This window comes from Babylonia areolata, chromosome 23 (genome assembly GCF_041734735.1).
Source record: "Babylonia areolata isolate BAREFJ2019XMU chromosome 23, ASM4173473v1, whole genome shotgun sequence".
Classification (NCBI taxonomy): Eukaryota; Metazoa; Mollusca; class Gastropoda; order Neogastropoda; family Buccinidae; genus Babylonia; species Babylonia areolata.
Window position 1 is genome coordinate 23,192,157 of NC_134898.1, and position 14,635 is coordinate 23,206,791.

The window sequence follows — 14,635 nt, forward strand, 5'->3', positions numbered from 1 at the left end:
TCAGACTGTCCTTGTCCTAGCCTCTGGCTCAAAAACCTTCCTCGGAGGCACGGGGGCGCGGCTACTGAAAGTCGGGACATGGCCATTGACCTAGGGTCAATGCATGTCGAGACTGTCCTGCATTCCTTAGCACTTCATGGGTTTTACTTCAGACTTTTCCTTGTCTTAGATGGACTGCCTTCCCAGGCTATCGAGCTCCATCTGCCCACATGTGACAGGTAGCACAGGGTTACATGGTACCTGTGGCAGGTACAGACCTGACCTGACCTACAAATGAATAAATAAAATAAAATAAATGACATAAACATTAAAAGGCTACACTTAAGTATAGCACACAGAATTCTTGGAACTAAAGTTTTCCTGAAAGAAATGGCACTTGTAAATGACAATTACTGTGATTTCTGTATGGAAGCAAAGGTTGATATTGAACATATATTCTGGAGATGTATTAGCACAAAACATTTTAGTACAATTTCGAAAAGCTATCAAATGTTGTTGTTGTTGTTGTTGTTTTTCAAATTGCAGTGTGTACAAACATAAGGATTACAGAAAATATGGCATTATCTGGCATCGCGGAAAACGTGCGCACACAGCCAGGGTTTGACTTTTAATACCTATTTGTAAATTGTATATTTCTGGTACAAAACGGAAGATCACACCGAATTTACCTTCTTTCAAAAGCTGCCTGTTTTCGCGATTCAAAATTGAAAAACATAACGCAAGAATGGCATGGACAATAAATCACTAAATGGGGTTTGGCTTTTTTTTCTTTTGGCTTTTTTTTTTTTTTTAATGACGATGATTTTTTTTATTTTTATTTTACTATGATTCTTTTCTTCTTCTCCTTCTCTTTTCTTTAATAGTCATTGTCTGTGTCTAAATCATGAAATGTTGTGACGCTGAAACTACCCTGCTCATTTCAAAGAACTTTTACGCATTGTCTGATTTCGCCTTTAAAAAAATGAAATGTTTGTCCTTTTAATTGTGTTTATTATCATTTTCTTTCTTCCCTCTTTCTAAGTGTTGATTGTGTTATGAAGTGCAATTTTACTTCTTCTTTTATATTTCGTATCATTAATCTTTCACGTAAGAATGCGTCTGTTTTTAATGAGGTACCTCTTGGTTTTACAGGAAACTGTTATTCCGCTTCCTTTACACTAAACAAATGCTTCAGAAGTAAAGAAAGCTAATGCTGTTTAAAGTGTAATGAAAATTTTATTTGTTCACTTAGAATTTCTCTCTGGTCAGTAATAATTTCGGAGTAGAACACGATTAATGCATGGGGAAACTGATATGTACTCAGTCCATATTAATGATCCCCCCCCCCCTCTCTCTCTCTTTCTCTGTTCGTTTCATTTACAAAGTGAAAAAAAAAATCTTCTTTCCGTATACATATGAAAGATACATATCTTGATTTTTCTACAACACCCGGTAGATTCCTATGTTAGAACACAAGCTGTAAACCATTTTAATATAACGACCTTTCCTACCCTGCATCAAGTTTGTCTTACGCAAGTCACATCATTTTGTTCAGTACTTCTCCAGAACTCCAAAGATTTCCTCAAATGTCACAGATTCGATCAATAATGATTCTCTACGGATGAAAGTCTGGCTGTTAGCTCGGCTCGGAATAACAGTTGTGTCCGGTTGACACCATTGCACTTTTATCTATTTCACCAGAAGTGAGTTCCATCAATCAAATTAGAATCTCCACTATACTTTCTTTTTTACCCTTGAAAATCGAACGGTTTCTTCCTTTGTTTGAATTCACATAAATCAAGCATGTGATACACAATTACTGACAATATTTACGAGAAGTATCATGGACAAAATGTACGCCGCATCGTGCATTGTGTGTGTGTGTGTGTGTGTGTGTGTGTGTGTGTGTGTGTGTGTGAGTGTGTACTTACTAATGACTTTGACTCTGTGTGTTTGTGTTTGTGTTTGTGTGTGTGTGTGTGTGTGTGTGTGTGTGTGTGTGTGTGTGTGTGTGTCTAAAATTCAAAAATCGAGGAAAAGGACGGGCGAGCCCCTGTCCACTACCTCTACCACCACCACCCTATTACGAGGAATGTTCATTAAATATTCCCCTGACTTACTTCCTGTTATTGTAGGAGACTGAAATTGTACGTGTATAATACATGACTCCATAGCTTGCATGGTAACTGGATAATGGAGACAGTTGAATGCAGAGCAGTCACCAAGTTTCTGTACTTGAGAGACAGCACACCAAGTGATACGATGAATTGAAAGAGACTTTTGGGGAGGATGCCCAATCGAATATATATATATATATATATATATATATATATATATATATATATATATATATATATATATATTTTCTGGTAACAACGAATATTATTGTTATCGCACCTTGATTATATGGGGCTATGGCTTTAACGAATAAACCATCTGAATCTCTCTCTCTCTCTCTCTCTGGCTTGCAGACCCAACTAAGCAGTCTTCAAGAACATACACATAGATTGGGATTAGCTATAAATGTGGACAAATCTAAGGTGTTAGTGTTTAGGAAGGGTAGGTTTTAGGACTGAAGAAAAAATGGTGTTTAGATGGTAAAAAATTGGAAATTGTTAATACATACAAATTCTTAGGACAAACGTTTTCAACACGACACAGTTGGACGGCAAAGAGAAGTACAACAGAAATTCTTATAACCTTGAATAGAATAGATTGTAATTCTGCTGATGTATTTTTAAAACTGTTTGATATGCAGATTTTTCCAGTTTCAGAAATTTGGGGATTTGACAGATATGAACAAGTACAAAGGATTCAGCTCTATACTTGTAAACGTCTGCTGCATGTCACAGATAACACTCCTAACGATATGGTACACAGGGAACTGTGCAGGTATCCATTGTGGATGAATTCAGTCATTAAATGTATAAGATATTGGTTTCGATTACTGAAGCAGCCTGAACAATTATTTTCAAAGAGAACTTATAAAATGTTGTTAAAAATGTATTAGCATGGTACTCTCACTTGGGTGACCAAAGTTCAGAATGTTCTGTGTGAAAATGGATTTGAGCAAGTATGGTTGTTTGGATGTGGGAATGAGGGACTATTTTTCAAATAACTTGGAGAAAGACTGTACAACTCATTTTGTTATCGTTGGCATGACCACTTTGAAAATAGTGTAAGATACTCGGTATAAAAACAATACAAGACTTGCTTTGGAAGAGGGAAATACGTGGATGTTTTATGGATGAATACATATCGTAACACCCTTGCTCAGTTTAGGATGGGTATCATAAATTAATGTTCACAAATGCCGTTATTCAAGGAATAAAGAAAACTGGAATTGTCCATTTTGTAGTAATTCACTTGAAATAGAAATTCACTCCATTTTTGAGTGTCCAAAGTATGAAGACTTAAGATCTAAGTATTTACAGAACATTGTCAATTTTAAAAAAATCATAATCTGGAATTTGTGAGAGTTCCAGTAGAGAGTATTTTTGTTTGTGCGAAGTTTCTTTTTTATGTCTTTAAGCTTAGATCCCAGATCTTGAATGCAGACCAAAATGTACAAATATAAAGCAGCGTATTAAAGAAACCGGTTAATCTAGGTATCACGAAAATAATTATTTCCATGAAGTATTTGCTAATTACTTATGTATGATTTTGTTTGTTTATTGGGGTAATTATTGGGGGTTTTTTTGCTTGTTTTTTGTTAGTTTATTTTTGGGTTTTTTGTTTGTTTGTTTGTTTTTTGTGGTTTTTTGTTTGTTTGTTTTTGGTGTTTTTTTTGGGGGGAGGGGGGGTGTCTTTTTTTCTTTTCTTTTTTTTTTATTGAGGGGGTGGGGGGGTATTTTTTTTTTGTTTTTGGTGGTTGTTTTTCTCTCGTGTAAATAATGATATATCTGTCGACTGTGAACCCCCATGTAAAGGGGCTTTGGGCTATTCAATAAACTAATGTCAGTGTCAGTATCTCTCTGGCTAGGTAGCTAGCTAGCTATCTCTTTTCAGTGTATCTGTGTGTGAGTATGTGTGTGTTTTTTGGCTAATGGTTGTTGGGATGGGGGGGAGGGACGGGCGTAATCAGGAGAAAATTAAGCAGATTCATTTTCCTTTGTTTTTAGATGCTGATTCCTTGAAGCAAGTTGGTTTTATTTGATTCATCGAACAGTATGATAGGTCATTGCAAAGGGAAAAAAGGCAAAAAAAAAAGTAATTAAATATAGTCGAAAATCAAATGTAATCATCCTACACTACCCCTCATCCTCAACGCGTCCTACTCTTCCTTCCTCATACCCCATCCCACCCCCCTTATCTATTCCAATGTCCTACTCTCCCCTCCTACCCCCATGCCCACCCCCTTGCCCTCTCTTCACCCGTGCCCCCTTCACCGTTTTACATTACTGTGCATCCCATACCCTCTCCCGTGTCCTGCACCCCGGTATTCCCTCCTCTCCCCCACAGGCGAGGTGTGGTTGTGTGAATACGAAAGTACAGACGCTACGTTGATGACGATAAAGACAAAATATAACGACAACGGCGATGAAGAACAGAAAGTGACAAAAGGACGACAAAGATGAGACCAGGGAGGACAAAGTAAAGTACGACGATGAAGACAAACGTAGAATTCCTGGTAAGTGCTGAAAATATCGAATTGAAAGGCCAGAGAACACTGGTGATGGACGACAGTGGAAGGCGGATGAAGTAAATGAAAGACCTCGGAAATCAAGGAAAGGCAGTGAAAGCTAAAGGAAGACAGTGGGAAGCGGAGGAAGCCAATGAAAGACCCCGGAAATCAAGGAAAGGCAGTGGAAGCCAAGGGAAGGCAGTGGATGGTCAGTGGAATGAAACGGAAGTGGGACCACTGAAACACAGCATAAGACTATTATACACTGGTAGGATTCACTCCTGCACCCTCGATTGAACAAGCAATAGAAGTACACCTAGCCAAGAACTTACCAAAATATTTCCCCCAAAACTTTATTTTACCTCCTTCCCCAACACATAACCCCCAACACATAAACTATATCAGAGTGCAATTATGAACAGTAAGGTTATTTCAGAAGGAGCTGACACATAAAACTGTCTAACATTACATTAATAAAGTCTCGATGGCCGACAACAAAACCGCCCCCCACAAAAAACAACAACAAACAAATAGATATGACGGAAAAGGAGGTAGCTTTCATGTGCTAGTTAATATCATATACAATGTAACCTTCCGTGCAAAAAAACATTAAAAGCCAATCAGAGAAAACTTAATCCAGATTTTGTTTGAACCTATTCAATAAACGTAAATGATCACATCATCACATACTGATGAAACATGTTAAAACGCATACACATCCTACACAGGCATATAGAAACAGCAATGAAAATATTTACATTTACTTAAACTCCCATTCATCTCTCTCTCTCTCTCTCTCTCTCTCTCTCTCTCTCTCTCTCAGCGTTGTTGTGATTCACCATATTTTTTTGTGAATCTTTAGGATCAAGTCTAAATCACTGAATTACAACTGTTCAATTAATGCTCGTGAAGATATGTGGAATATATCTGTGTGAGTTTTAATGTAGAAACTATTCTTCGACTTAAAATAAACAGCTTTCTGTGTTTCAGACTGTGGTTATGAACACTCCCTGTTTCGTGTTACGGTGACCAAGATACACAACATACCTGTGTCTGTGTCCGTGTCCAGTGGAAGCAATTAAAACCTGAAGCAAGTAATGCTCCCTTCGTGTATGATCAGCGGCCCTGATCTGTAGGAGTCCTAGCCTTCAGTGGATTTATATGCTTTCAGTGGATTTATGTGACGTGACAAAGTCATAGTGATTCATGTGTTTCTAAACACCCGACGAGGTCCGGCACTGCGACAGACTTCACCAGCATGTGTGACTGTAAGTACTGTGTTGTGTTTTAATTCACTACATATAAGGCAGACACTGATACAGACTCGTGTGATACCAAACTGAAACCTACAAAAGATTACATACAGAAACGTTTTACGTAAGGCAAAGATGAACTGCCTGTTTGGAGAAATTGTCTCTTTTACCGCTACTCTGTAAACCAAGCGGAGGAGATAGCTGTTCAATGCAATGACTACGATAACAACGGGACTATTCTAACTCCATCATCGATTCTTACAACCGTGCCTCCGTCACCGGCTATTTCCAAGTATGTTCCTCATATTTTATGGAAGTCGACAAAATGTATAACAACACTTTTTTTTTTTTTTTTTTTTTTTAGGAGAAATCAGTGGATGCCTAAAAGTTCTGCAAGTGAGCAGGATAGTTTCAGCATACCTGGAAGGTTTTTTTTTTGTTGTTGTTGTTGTTGTTGTTGTCTTTCGTTGTTGTTTTTTATTTTTTTATTTTTTTTATTTTTATCTTTTTGTCTCTTTTTTTTTTTCCCTTCCATCATCATTTTTCTCCTTTCTGTTGTCTTTTCTTTTTTTCTTTCCTCATGTTTTTAATCTGTCCTCTTCCCAATGGCATGTTCAAACACCTACAAGACCATGCAACATATATTACACATACATGATGGCTTCACACAAAATCATATTCCCTGAAAGAGAGGCATGGTATACATACACACACACACCCTCTCACTCTCTCTGAGTGTCTCCTTTACTCACTCAATCCCCTCCCTCTCCACAAGCTCTACACCTAAGTACAATAATATGTATGTGCACACTGAATACTACCCTCAGGATTTTTTGTGGGCCTGACTCAGTGTTCTGGTATCTTAACGGATACTGATCATAGGTTACGTAGGCTGAGTTCTGATTCAAAGATAAGGTCAAGATTTTTGCACTTGCCGTATTTAAATTTGGAGATGGACAGTTTTGCTATTAACAATATCGTATTGATTTCCTTTCGTTTTTCATCAGTTGGAATGTCCATTTTTGTTGTACCAAACACAGCTACTTTTTCATCCATGGGAATCAGCGTATCGTAGCGTGTGAGAATGAGTTGTTTCACATGTTTCCAAAAAGAGGAAAGTTTGGGGCAGGAGTAAAAGGCATGTTCAATGTAATCGGTTTCTTGGCACCAGTTACATTTGTTTGTGTCCGTTACACCCATTTTAGCAAGCAGAATATTCGTTGGGTAAATATTATGTATGAATTTGAAGTGAAGTAACCTCAGTCGTGATTCTTTCGTACATTCGTATGCTAATTTGAAGTAGTCGCTTATATTGATGTCTAGCTTACGTTTCCAAAACTGAGCTGCACATATTTCATGGTTTTGTTTGAAGTAGTCGCTTATATTGATGTCTAGCTTACGTTTCCAAAACTGAGCTGCACATATTTCATGGTTTTGTTTTCGGGCGAATGTTTTCCTTATTTGTTTATTTGACAAGGTATTGAGGTTCCCCTCTTTTGTTGCAATGTCGTTTGGATTTTCATCGTTGTGGACATCATTAGCTAGATGGAGTTTCCATGTTTATGGGATTGAGTTTATTATGGCATTGTATTCAAAAAGAAGGCCAGGGTCAGCGCCTAATTTACGCACTATTTCTTCATACGTCATTATATTTCCGTGCTGCCAAAGGTCCTGTACGACACGGATGCCGCCTTTACTCCATTTTGGAAAGTGTAGCGCAGTTCCTTTGTATTTTATATTTCTGTTATTCCATAGCGGTTCTGTTTTTATGTTTTCTATCGGTCTGTCTTCGTTAAAGATGGCCACCGTTTTTATTACATCTCTCCAAAAGACTGACTGCACTTTTTCCAGTTTTTTTAATTTCTTTGGGTGAAACGTTACACTTGAAACTGCTATGACTATCTTGAAAAAGGGGACATGTTGTGTCTCGCCAGAATGCTCCAGTGAAATTTTGTCTCTTTAAGGAGTCTGGTTGCCCATTTCACCAAGAACATTTGCTGCTGGTGTTCGATGTTGATCATGTTTAAACCACCATCTTCTTTGTCGAGGCTGAGAACGCCTCTTTTTATTTTTTCAAATGCTTTTTTATTATTAAACGTTTTTTTCCAAAGAAATCTGTGCATTAATGTGTTAATGGTGTTCAGAACTTTAACTGGTACAGACGCTACCTGTAGGACGTGAGAGAATTGTGACAGTAGAAAAGTTTTTGCCAGAATAACTTTACCATATAGAGAGGGGTTTCTGCGTTCCCATTGTTTTATCACCTTAGTTATTTTTTCAACTTTGGATTTCCAGTTTTCTTCGATTTCCGAAATTTCCATTTTTACTGAGAAATATATTCCCAGAAGTTTCAGTCTGTCAGATCCCATGGGAATGCCATTTATTTCACCTGTTTCATGTTTTCTTGACCCTAGCCACATGCCCTCAGATTTATTTTTATTTAACTTCAGACCTGAATACTCCTCGAACTGCGTTACAATATCTGTAGCTATTTGAATATCTTGTTCACCTTTAAGGGTTAGTGTTGTATCATCTGCAAACTGCTTTATTTTAGAGTTGTTGCTATGGTTGCACATATTGTCGAGCGGAGTTAGGTCAATCCCTTGAATATCTTTATTACTTCTAATTCGAATCGCCAGTATTTCTACAGCAAGTACAAAAAGAAGAGGGCTGAGGGGGCATCCCTGTCTGATCCCTCTTTCTGTTAGAAACCAATCAGACAACCATCCACCATTGTGAACACAGTTTATTGTCTTGTTCATTATGGTCGAAACACAACTTGTGAATCTTGGGCCAAAGTTAAAAATATCTAAGGCTTCGATGATACATTTTTTTTGATAATGTATCAAAAGCCTTGGAGAAATCAAGGGCAATGAGAGTCCCTGGTTGATTGTTTGTGTTCAGATATTTTGTGAGATCATCGAAAAATCTCAAATGGACTGCGATGTTTTTACCTTTTATGAAACCTACTTGATCTTCATTTACAACTGATTTGATTACATTTTGGAGTCTCATGGCCAGCGCTTTCGTAAATATCTTGTAGTCTGTGTTTGTAAGAGTAATTGGTCTATAATTTGCGAGGTTATTTCTGTCCAAGTCATTGCCTTTGTGTATTAAAGTTATGATTCATTTTTCATTGAAGAAGGTAGTTCTCCTTTCTTAAGTGCATCTGTAATACAACGATAGAATGGTATTTTTAATTTGTCCCAGAACGTTTTGTAGAATGCTGGTGTCAAGCCATCGCTACCGGGTGCGGAGTCTTTGTTTAAATTAGTAAGGGCTAGTGTCAGCTCGTCCAAAGTTATTTCTTTGTCACAGTGGTCTTTTTCTTCTTCTGTAAGTACTGGATAATCTTCATTACTCAGGAAATGGTCTTTTATATGTCTTCCTCTTCCTATGCATATGTCCTTCTTGTATAGGTTTGTGTAAAATTTCTCGATCTGGTTCAATATTTTCTGTGAATTGTCTGTCATGTTTTCGTCTATGCGTAGAGATGTTATAATGTTCGCAGCTCCTTTGATCTTTTCAAGGCGGAGGAAATATTTTTTGTTTTTTTCACCATCTTCTATCCATTTGGCTCTTGAGCGGATCTGAGCACCTCTTGCTTCGTTTAATTCTTGTAGTTCTATTTCTTTTCTTAGTTGCCCAGCTTTCATTAACATATCTTTATCATGAATGTTCTGATGTAGTTTTTGTTCTATTTCGTTTAGTATTTTGATTTTGGCGTGTTTATTGGGAGATCGATTTTTGGCGGTTTTTGAGCAGCTTATGCAAAATGACTTGTATCTAACATTAAACATTTCCCAGGTCTTTTGTGGGTTTCGTTCTTGAGATTGTGAAAAATGCGAATCTATAAATGTGCTTGTTTCTTCTAGAAACCGTTCCTGAGATAGGAGTGAGTTGTTAAATTTCCAATATCCTGGACCTCTTTGAAACTTGTTTGGACTAAATATCGCTTTCACAAGTTTATGGTCTGAGTGAGGGAATAATTCAATGTCTGCTTTCTTCGCAAGTGTAATGGAAGTAGTGTCGCTGAAAATATAATCAATTCTTCTAGCTGTAAAAGGAGCAGATCTTGACCAAGTGTATTCTTTGGCATCTGGATGGACAGACCTCCACGTATCTTCCAAGTCAAAAGAGGCTAACATTTCTAGAAGGGCTTCTTTTTCTCGTTGTGAATGAGGCTTGCCGGCTATGTTATCTAGAGCATGGATTGTAGTGTTAAAATCACCCAGAACCCACAGGTGGTCGTAATCTTGCTTATGTAACAAGTTGCCGAGTTGGTTAATGAATGATATTTTGTCAACGGTCGTATTGGGTGCGTAGCAATTAGCTATGATAGTTGATTTGTTGTCGTGTACAGTTCTTATTAACAATATTCTCTCTGTTGCTTCGATGAGTTCTGCATGAATCTGTTTATGGCTGGAAATTAGAATTACAAGTCCATTGCTTCTATTTGTACCTACGCTATAGAATACACTTCCAGACCACTGCACATTAATTTGAGGCAATATATCATCTGTCACGTATGTTTCCTGCAAACATGCAATGTCTAACTTTTGTTTTTTGAGGAAGTCAAATACTACTTTCCTTTTTAGGTTATTTCTAAGCCCTCGAACATTTAGAGTACCAATGCATATGTCATTATTCATATTTGAAAAGGTGGTATCAATTTTTCAACTTTCTGATGCGGAATTTATAATCGCCGATCGTTAATCAAAAGTCCGTTAATCAAAGCCAAAGGTCGTGAGGGAGTGGTCAGGCTGGCTGGGAGAGAACACGTGTCAAGTGTTACCCCCCTCCTCCGACATGCTTTCCGCCTCTGCCTCTCCGTTGTGTTCTGGCTGTGTCAGGACAGCGGGCCTTTGTTTTCTGGAAGAAGACTTGTGGTTGGGGGAGACTCGCTCCTTTCCCTCTTTTTTTCCGGCGCTGCTCGCTGTGCCATGAGCAGGCTTCGCGTGGCTGGTTTTCTTTGCCGCATCGCTGGCGCGCGCTGGCGGCTGCACACGGTGTGTTGGTGTGGTGCTGCTCTGAGCACTGGGCATTTCCTCACCCACTTGCTTGTGCTCGGTTTCTTCAGACTGCTCTGCTGCTGTTCCCTCCTCCTCTGTAGCAGGGGGCACAAGAGAGGGGCAGTCACACATTTTGTGTCCCTGTTGCAGACATCCCCTGCACACCACCTCTCCCTCACAGTTTGCTGCCAGGTGTCCGTCCTGTAGACACTTGCTACATTTTATTGGTTTTTGCTTTTGTTCCTTATGGTAGAGAGCCGCGGTGAACACACCAAGTTTTAAGACTGGTCGCAGCGGTGTGCTCGGCACAGAGATGAACACAAACCTGCGGCCAGTCTCGAAACGTGTCAGCCGTCCATCGGGGTTCCTTGCTTGCTCATTTCGAAGTGAGGATCTGATCTCCGCTCCTAGGTTCTGCAGTGCGGCTTCAATGTCTTTGTTGTCCACACTGAGAGGTACATTGTTTATCCACAGTTTGGTGGTTGGTTTCTCATCAGTCTGGTCTCTGATAACGAAAGGATTTTTGTTCAGGAGAGAGACACGTGCTCCCCTGAACAAGAACCCCTCCAACAAGAGCTTGTCTCTGGTTTCATTTGTTTTCGGATAAATCCGCCACAGACCACGTACACGCTGAGCACCACGAATTGTCTCACGCCCACAAACCGCTTCCGCAGCTACACACACATCGTAGACTGTAGGCAGCGACTCATAGTCTGGCAGTGCACGCGCCGTAACATAAACTGGGGCTACTGGCGGGGCCGGCGTTCCCGCCGCCATGATCACTTAGGCAATGAAAAACTCCTTTCCAATGAATTTTTTTTTGGCGTTCTCCACACAGAAGATGTTATTTAGATAAACACAATACACACCACAATACCTCACTCACAGACTGTGCTGGTGAACATTTAACTGATGTCTTAGGTATATTACTTTCACAGTTTTTTTTTTAATGATAATTAAAAAAATAAATAAATAACAACAACACTTTATTTTATACATGCCTCTGGTGGAACTTCACTTTGTCAAGAAGCAAACTTTCCACTTGGGATACAAAAGAATGTGAAAATCTAAAAACACTTCTGCTTGATTTTCTAAGGGACCATAATGTTACTGAATTGTCATACTCAGTTTTACGCACACCACTGTTATGGCCATGGAAAATGTTTCCTCTCCAGACAAAAGTTTCACTTCATCACCCCAACAGTCCCAGCTCTTGATCAATCCTACTTCAAGAACACAAGACAATGTGGTTATCCTCCCCCCAACCCCACCTGTGGCCCCCATCCACCCAGATGAACTGAGTGACCAAACTCCCACCCCCACCCCCCAAAAAAAGACCACCCTTGTTGTGAAAAGAACCAGGAGTCAAGTTCGACATTCTCTTTGCCACTCGTCACACGCCCGCGCTGTGCCAAAATCCACTTGTATGATCAATGACGCAATGGCTTGTGAAAAACGAAATCCGTGTGTGCATTTCAAAAAACATGATGCGCCCAATACTGAAAATGAAAATACAGAATCAGCTGTTACAAACCTTGAAAGAAAAAACAAAGAACTCGCCAAAGAAAATAATTCAATGAAATCCCAGTTGGGTTCTCTCCACTCATGAATTGAAAGAAATACAATCCAATCAATCAAGCAAAAGTTGTTACTCAGACCCCAGTAGATCATGTATGTCAGCAAAAACATATTACTTCCCAAAATGATGTTGATATTCAAACTGAAAAACACATTCTCTTTACTCAAGGTTCAGATACCAAAACACCAAATAGCGACACAAAACCCACAAGCACTGATAAACAGTCACACAGTGATCGTTCAGTCAATGATGGTCAGAAAGAAAATCTAGCACATAATACAGACTGTTTACCTCATGACAATGTCACAATCCACGAAGACATTTCTACATCAATTCCTTTGCAGTTCTTGCTGATAATGACTGAGAACAATTCCATTCCACACAGTCCCAGCAAGCAAAACAAATATTAACAGACAAACAGAAGAACCCATCAGAAAATGATTCAAGCCCCAGAGATGTTTTGGACCGTATGACAGTTCCCGAAAAGGCAACTATGCTGCTTCTTGGAGTTCAGTTTCAGTTTCAGTAGCTCAAGGAGGCGTCACTGCGTTCGGACAAATCCAAGCTGTGCAGTTTGGGGCAGCTGATCTTTCGAAGAGCCCTGAAAAGGCCGTCTCTGCTGACTAGGTCAAAGGCCTTGGTGAGGTCAATGAATGCGACATACAGGGGCATCCTCTGCTCTCTGCACTTCTCCTGGATTTGGCGAAGGGAGAAGATCATGTCTACCGTGGATCTCTCCGCTCGTAAACCGCACTGTGATTCCGGGTAAACGCGTTCGGCCAGTTTCTGCAGGCGAATTAGGAGGACCCGAGCGTAGCCTTTGCCTACAATGCTGAGACGTGAGATGCCTCTGTAGTTGTTGCAGTCGCTCCTTTCACCCTTGTTTTTGTAGAGGGTGATAATCTTGGCATCCCTCATGTCCTGCGGTACAGCTCCCTCATTCCAGCATTGACAGAAGACTGTGTGCAGAGGATGCAGAAGAGTAGTCTTGCAGTGTTTAATGAGGTCTGGGGGAATTCCGTCACTGCCAGGTGCCTTGCCTGATGTCAGGCTGTTAATGGCCTTGCTGAGTTCGTCCTCAGTTGGCTCTGCATCAAGTTCTTCAATGACTGGCATGCACTTGATGACATCGAGGGCTGAGTTGGACACCATGTTTTCTGTGGAGTAAAGGTCGGAGTAGTGTTCTGCCCATGTGTTCATCTGCTGGCTGGCCTTTGTCAGTTCTCTCTCTTTTGCTGTCTCCTCTCTCGCTCTCTTGCTTTCTCCTCTCTCTCCCTCTTTTGCTTTCTCCTCTCTCTCTCTTGCTCTCTCTTCTCTTTCCATGCAGCTCTGTACATATTTGATAAGACCTGCGCCAGTCAAATTAAGCGATTCCGCTTGAGCTTCATATGCTCAAACTGATCCGTGGACGCCAAATCCAAAGGAAACAAAATCACCAGCCAATACAACCATGTTAAGTGATTTTTTTCGAAGTACTGCACTGATGACTTTTAAAGAATAGAACAACTATAACAATACTAAATATCTTTAGCACTGAAAAATATAAGAAATGCAATTCAAAACAGAAAACATCAAACGAAACAAACACGTAAGTCAGGGGTCACCAATTGTAAAGACATCCAGTCATACCCGTTCAGATATAGACAGAAAAGTTCACTTTTCACTCCTCTCAGTCAGCCATGTTCACGTGCATAAAAAAGAATCACACAGGAGACGGATATCTTTGCAAATATTTATATACAACAACAAAAAATATTTGAATATTCACTCATTCACTCACACACCCATACAAGATATGGTTGTAGGGCAACAACACACAACACACTGCACAACACATTGTCCTTCAAGTAAGTTTCACTCCAGTCCCCAGTTCCGGACACAGGCTGCTCCTCAGCGCCTTCTCCCCAGCTTGGTTGCCCTCCACAGTGGCGCCGTCAGCGGTTACTGCTGCTGCTGCTGTTGCTGTTGCTGCTGCTGCTAGGTCTCGGCCCAGCGCCAACCCACAAGCACTTTGAATCAAAATAAAAATACTTTGTTCATTTTTGCTGGTGTACGTGTTTATGCTTGTCTACGTATTGTCTTGTCTTGTCCGTTAGTCCCGTCAGTCACATGTGTGTGAGTGGGTGCGTGTGTGCCCTGTACTAACTTCCCTAGGTTCAGTCACACATCATCCTCACCATTAATTTAC